This window comes from Panthera tigris, chromosome D4, assembly GCF_018350195.1.
Source record: "Panthera tigris isolate Pti1 chromosome D4, P.tigris_Pti1_mat1.1, whole genome shotgun sequence".
Taxonomy (NCBI): Eukaryota; Metazoa; Chordata; class Mammalia; order Carnivora; family Felidae; genus Panthera; species Panthera tigris.
This window is the reverse complement of record NC_056672.1, coordinates 6,924,676-6,931,274: the sequence shown is the minus strand read 5'-3', so window position 1 is coordinate 6,931,274 and position 6,599 is coordinate 6,924,676.

Sequence of the window (6,599 nt, the reverse complement as noted above, 5' to 3'; positions counted from 1 at the left end):
CATTTGAAACATGACTTTGATCTTCCACCAAGCATACAAATGTAATTTTCATTTAAGGAGTGTTTGTGTTTCCGAGGTCGTCCGCTTAGCTCGGCAAGAATAATGAGAGCCCAGCGTCAAGGCTTGCCTGAGCCGAAGACTCCCGGGAGGGGAAAATGTTTCTCCAGAATGAATGGGTGGATACTGAAACGTCCAGGTCCTAGGAACCTGGGTGGGCCTGTCACATGTCAGAAAAGTGCTACTATGTAACTCCTACCTAAGTTATTAATAAAGCAGCACCGGGAGGGGAGCAAGAGGAACGCCAGCTTGATCTTCCCCCAACACCTGGCTTTTTGTCTTCCCAGCACCGCAAATTGGCTTTAATTCCCTGGGTTTAGACGCTAGTCCCGCCATTTCCTAATTTCACCAGAAAAGTTAAGACGGACAAGAATGTGTCAACTTCACATTAAGCACACACAAACTCAAAGCTCTTTCACCAGGTCAGGAGGGGCCAGTGCGAAAAACATGCCACCTGTAGTCCGTGAGAAAACCAGAAAAGCAAACAAGGCTGACCCGGGCTACAAGGATACTGAGTCTGCCTTTCTGGCAAGAAGGAAAAGTTTGCTCGAATACCATTCCAGGAATACCATTCCAGGCAGCCAGCCACCTACCTGATTCTTTTTTTTTTTTTTCTTTTAATGCTTATTTATTATTTAGAGACAGAGACGGCGAGAGAGAGGGCAGGGGAGGGGCGGGGGGGGGGGTGGGCAAGGGGGGCAGAGGATCCAGAGCAGGTTCTGCGCTAACAGCAGAGAGCCTGATGCAGGGCTTGAACTCAAACTGTGAGATCTCAGCCTGAGCCGAAGTCGGATGCTAAAGCGGCTGAGCCACGCAGGTGCCCCTGCCACATACTCTGTTCTTGGGTGTCATCACCTTCCGTAAAGATGACACTCAAAGTTAAGTAACAGTCCAGTTTCTTTCAAGATGTTGGCCCAGCTGCTGCAGGCACCAAGGGAGTTTTCTCCCGCCAGGATGAGTGCAGCCAGGATGGCTGTCGGGGCTCCAGGAGAACAGCACACGGGAAGCTCGCTTTTGTTTACTGGACAGATGTTTGCACAGCAGTTACTGCGTGGCAAGCCCGGTTCTTAGCACCTGACATATGTTGACTCATTTAACCTCAACAACATCATGAAGTAGGTAGTGTTGTTACCCCCTTTCTAAAGACGAGGAAACTGCTACAAGATGTTCACTTGCCTGGGACCACAGCTGAGCTCACACAGCAATCTGGCTCCAGTATAGCCATTCTTTTTTGTTTTTAACTTTTATTTGTTTTTGAGAGAGAGAGAGAGTGTGAGCAGGGGAGGGGCAGAGAGGGAGGGAGGCAGAATCCAAAGCAGGCTCCAGGCTCCGAGCTGTCAGCACAGAGCCCAGTGCGGGGCTTGAACCCACAAGCCGTGAGATCATGACCCGAGCTGGAGTCAGATGCTTAACCAACTGAGGTGCCCCAAAGTGTCAACATTCTTGACCAGACACTGACAGCCAGAGAAGGCCAGGAAGCTAGAGTATTAATTCTAACTCAACTTTGGGTGGCCTAAAATTTTCAAGACAACTTACAGTCATTGTTTACCCTTACCAAGTGTGAACTGTGTGCCTGGCACGCTCCTAAATGTTTTACACGCTTAATGGCATTTATCCTTCTCAACACTCCTATCAAGCAGGTATTATTTTCCTACTTTTCCATTTTCCAGATAAGGGAACTGTGGCTCAGAGAGATGAAGTGATCTGCCCAAGTTCACACAGCTGGGACTCAAACCGGATTCCAGAGCCTGTGTTCCTAACCATTGAGGGGGTGCCTCAAAGTGTCTAAAAAAAAATCCATGCAAATGGAAAGCAAGGGTAATCAAAAACCTCCCAGCAAGGGCAAGTCCAGATCTAGATGGCTTCACTAGTGAATTCTACCAAACATGTAAAGAATACCAATCCTATCCAAAGGATACAAAAATACTGATTTGAAGGGACACGTGCACCCTGATGTTTATAGCAGCACTATCAGTCACAGCAAAAATATGGAAAGTGCCCAAATGTCCATCAATTGATGAATGGATGAGGAGGATGTGAGGTATATATATACAATGGAGTATTACTCAGGCATGAAAAGAATAAAACTTGGGGCACCTGTGGGGCTCAGTCGGTTGAGCGTCCGACTCTCGATTTCGGCTCAGGCTATGACCCCAGGGTCATGGGATTGAGCCCCGCGGCTCCTTCATGCTGCTTAAGATTCTCTCTCTCTCCCTCTGCCCTTCTCCCCTGCTCACACACATTCTCTCAAAAAATAAATAGATTTTAAAAAGAATGATATCTTGCCATTTGCGACAATGTGCACGGAGCTAGTGTATTATGCTAAGTGAAATAAGTCAGGCAGAGAAAGATATATATGATTTCACTCATATGTGGAATTTAAGAACCAAAACCGATGAACATACAAGGGAAAAAAAAGAAAGGCAAACCATAAAACACACTCTGAACTATAGAGAACAAACTGAGAATTGCAGGAGGGGAGGTTGTGGGGAGATGGGCTAAATGGGTGACGGACATTGAGGAGGGCACTTGTCGGGATGAGCACTGGGTGTCATATGTAAGTGACGAATCTCTAAATTCGACACCTGAAACTAATATTACACTATACGTAAACGAACTCAAATTTAAATAAAAACTTGAAACAATTAAAAAAAAAAGTTTTTAAGATTACAAATGCTTCTCAAACTCTTCCAAAAAATAGAAGACATAACACTTTCAAACTCATTTTCCAAGGCCAGCATGACCCAGAAATCAGAGGCAGACAAGAACATTGCAAGAAAAGTATAGGCCAGTATTTCTGATGAACACAGATGCAAAAATCCTCAGATAAACATCATAGGATCGTCTCAATAGATGCAGAAAAAATATTCGACAAAATTCAACATCCTTTCATGATTAACTCTCAACATATACAGAAGGAACACATACCGCTTCCATATACAGAAGCCCACAGCTAACATCATACTCAATGGTGAAAACCTCAGTTTTTCTTGTAAGATCAGGAATAAGATAAGGATGCCCACCATCCCCACTTTTTTTCAACACAGTATAAAAAATCTTAGAGCAATGAGGCAAGGAAAAGAAATAAAAGGCATCCAAATCAGAAAGGAAGAAGTTAAATTGTCTTTCTTTGCAAATGACATATAATGTATAGAAAACCCAAAAGACACTGCCAAAAACTGTTAGAATAAACAGATTCAGCAAAGCTTCAGGACATAAAATCAATACACAAAAATCAGTTGAGTTTCTACAGACTAACAACAAATTATTAGAAAAAGAAATTAAGAAAATTCTATTTATGCTAGCATCAAAAAGAATAAAACAAAAAAACCCAAAAAACAAAACAAACAAACAAAAGAATAAAACACTTAGGAATAAATTTAACCAAAAAAGTATAAGACCTGGACTCTGAATACTAAAACACTGATGAAACAGGGCGCCTGGGTGGCTCAATTGGTTGAGCGTCTGACTTTGGCTCGGATCATGATCGCATGGTTCGTGGGTTCGAGCCCGGTGTCAGGCTCTGTGCTGACAGCTCAGAGCTTGCTTCAGATTCTGTGTGTGTCTCTCTCTCTGCCCCTCCCCCACTTGTGCTCTCTCTCTCAAAAATAAACATTTAAAAAAATAAATGAATGAAAAAAGAAAACACTGATGAAAGAAATTGCAAGAGACATAAATAAATGGAAAGATACTCCAGGCTCACAGATTGGAAGAATTAGGATTTTAAAATGTCCATACAACCCAAAGCTTTCTATAGATTTAACCAAATTCCTATCAAAATTCCAATGTATTTTTTTTTTTAGAAATAGAAATCACAATCTTTCATTTCTATATGGAAACAAAAAAAAACCCCAAATAATCAAAGCAATCTTGAAAAAGGAAAAGAAAGACGGAGTCCTCACACTTCTTGATTTCAAATAATATTACAAAGCCATAGTAATCAAAAAAGTATGTTATTGGCATAAAAATAAACACGGGGGTCAATGAAACCAAAGAGGGGGCCCAGAAGTGACCCCATGCATATATGTTCAATTAATTGTTGACAAAGGAGCAAAGAACATACAATGAGGAAAAAATAGTCTCCTCAATAAATGGTGCTGGGAAACCTGGATGTTCACACGCAATGGAATGAAGCTGGAACCCTAACGTACACCCCACACAAAAATCAGCTCAAGATGAATGAGAGACTTGAATGTAAGGCCTGAAACTGTCAAACTGCTAGGAGCAACCGTAGGGGAAAAGCTATACCCATCCTGGCAATGAGTTTTTCGGAGTTGACACCAAAAGTGAAGGTCAAAGCAAAAATAAACAAGCGGGACAACATCAAACTAAAAATCTTCTTCAGAGCAAAAGAAACCATCCATGAAATGAAAAGGCAATGTATGCATGGGAGGAGACATGCATCTGTCCATAAGGGGTTCATAATCACAGCACACAAGACTTCCCACAACTCAACAGCCAAAAAGAACCCAACTTAAGAACGGGCAAAGGAACTACCAGGTATTTATCCAAAGGATACAAAAATGCTGATTCCAAGGGGCACATGCACCCCAAGGTTTATAGCAGGCATTATCAACAACAGCCAAATCACGGAAAGAGCCCAAATGTCCATTGATGAATGGATAAAGAAGTGTGTGTGTGTGTGTGTGTGTGTGTGTGTGTGTGTGTGTGGTGGAATAGTACTTGGCAATCAAAAAGAATGAAATCTTGTCATTTGCAACAACATGGATGGAACTAGAGTGTATTATGCTAAACAAAATAAGTCAATCAGAGGAAGATAAATATCATATGATTTCACTCATATGTGGAATTTATGAAACAAAATAGATGAATATAGGGGAAGGGAAGGAAAAATAAGATAAAAAGAGAGAGGGAGGCAAATCATAAGAGACTATTTTTTTTTTAATTTTTTTAATGTTTATTTATTTTTGAGACAGAGAGAGACAGAGCATGAACAGGGGAAGGGCAGAGAGAGAAGGAGACACAGAATCTGAAACAGGCTCCAGGCTCTGAGCAGTCAGCACAGAGCCTGACGCGGGGCTCGAACTCACAGACTGTGAGATCATGACCTGAGCCCAAGTAGGAGGCTTAACCAACCAAGCCACTCAGGCGCCCCGTAAGAGACTCTTAAAAGAGAACAAACTGAGGGTTGCTGGAGGGGTGTTGGGTGGGGGTGGGGGCTAAATGGGTGATGGGGATTAAGGAGTGCACCTGTTGGGATGAGCACTGGGTGTTATCTGTAGGTGATGAATCACTAAATTCTACTCCTGAAATCATTACTATACCATATGTTAACTAACTTGGATTTAAATAAAATTTAATTTAAAAAAAAAAATGGGCAAAGGATCTGAGCAGACATTTTCCAAAAAGAAGCTATTCAAACGGTCAGTTGGTGCGTGAAAAGGTGCTCAACATCACTAATCATCGGAGAAATGAAAATCAAAACCACAAAGAGATGTCACTTCATATCCACTAGTATGTCTATTATCAAAGAGAAGAGAGAACAATTCCTGGTGAGGATATGGAGAGAAGGGAGCCCTCTCGCACTGTTGATGGGATGTGTCAATGGTGCAGCCACTGTGGAAAACGATATGGAGGCTCTCAAGAAATTAAAAATAGAATTACCATAAGATCCAGCGATCCCGTTTCAGGACACGTATCCAAAGGAAATGAAACCACTATTTCAAAAAGATATGCGAGGGGCGCCTGGGTGGCTCAGTCGGTGAAGCGTCCGACTTCGGCTCAGGTCACGATCTCGCGGTCCGTGAGTTCAAGCCCCGCGTCGGGCTCTGGGCTGACGGCTCAGAGCCTGGAGCCTGCTTCCGATTCTGTGTCTCCCTCTCTCTCTGCCCCTCCCCCGTTCATGCTCTGTCTCTCTCTGTCTCAAAAATAAAATAAACGTTAAAAAAAAAATTAAAAAAATAAATAAATAAAAAGATATGCGACTCCCAGGTTCATCGCAGCACTATTCGCAATAGCCAAGATGTGAAAACCACCTAAATGTCCACTGATGATGGATGAGTGGATAAAACGAATGTGATACCTACACAAGGCAGAATGTCACTCAATCTTGAAAACAAAAATCCTGCCATTTGCAACAACATGGATGAACCTGGAGGGCAGTCTGCTGTGAAAGAAGCCAAAGAGAGGAAGAAAAATACACTGCATCGTATCACTTGTATGTGCAATCAGAAGAAAAAAAAAGTCAAATTCACAGAAACAGAGTAGGATGGTGGTTTCCAGGGGCTGTGGGGTGGGGGGAGGAGGGAAGGGTCGGTAAACAGGTACAAACTCTCATCTAATGTACAACACGGGGACTATACTTGGCTGTACTGTATAATGGACATTTACCGAGAGTAAGTACGTGAGGTGATGGATGTACTCATTAACTCAGTGGTGTGAATCCTTTCACCATGTATACGTATATCAAACTATCACACTGTACGCTTTAAATACATCACAATTTTATCTGTCAATTATATCTCAATAAAGCTGGAAAAAAACCACCTGCAATGTAAAAAGGCAATGCATGATGGTAGCCG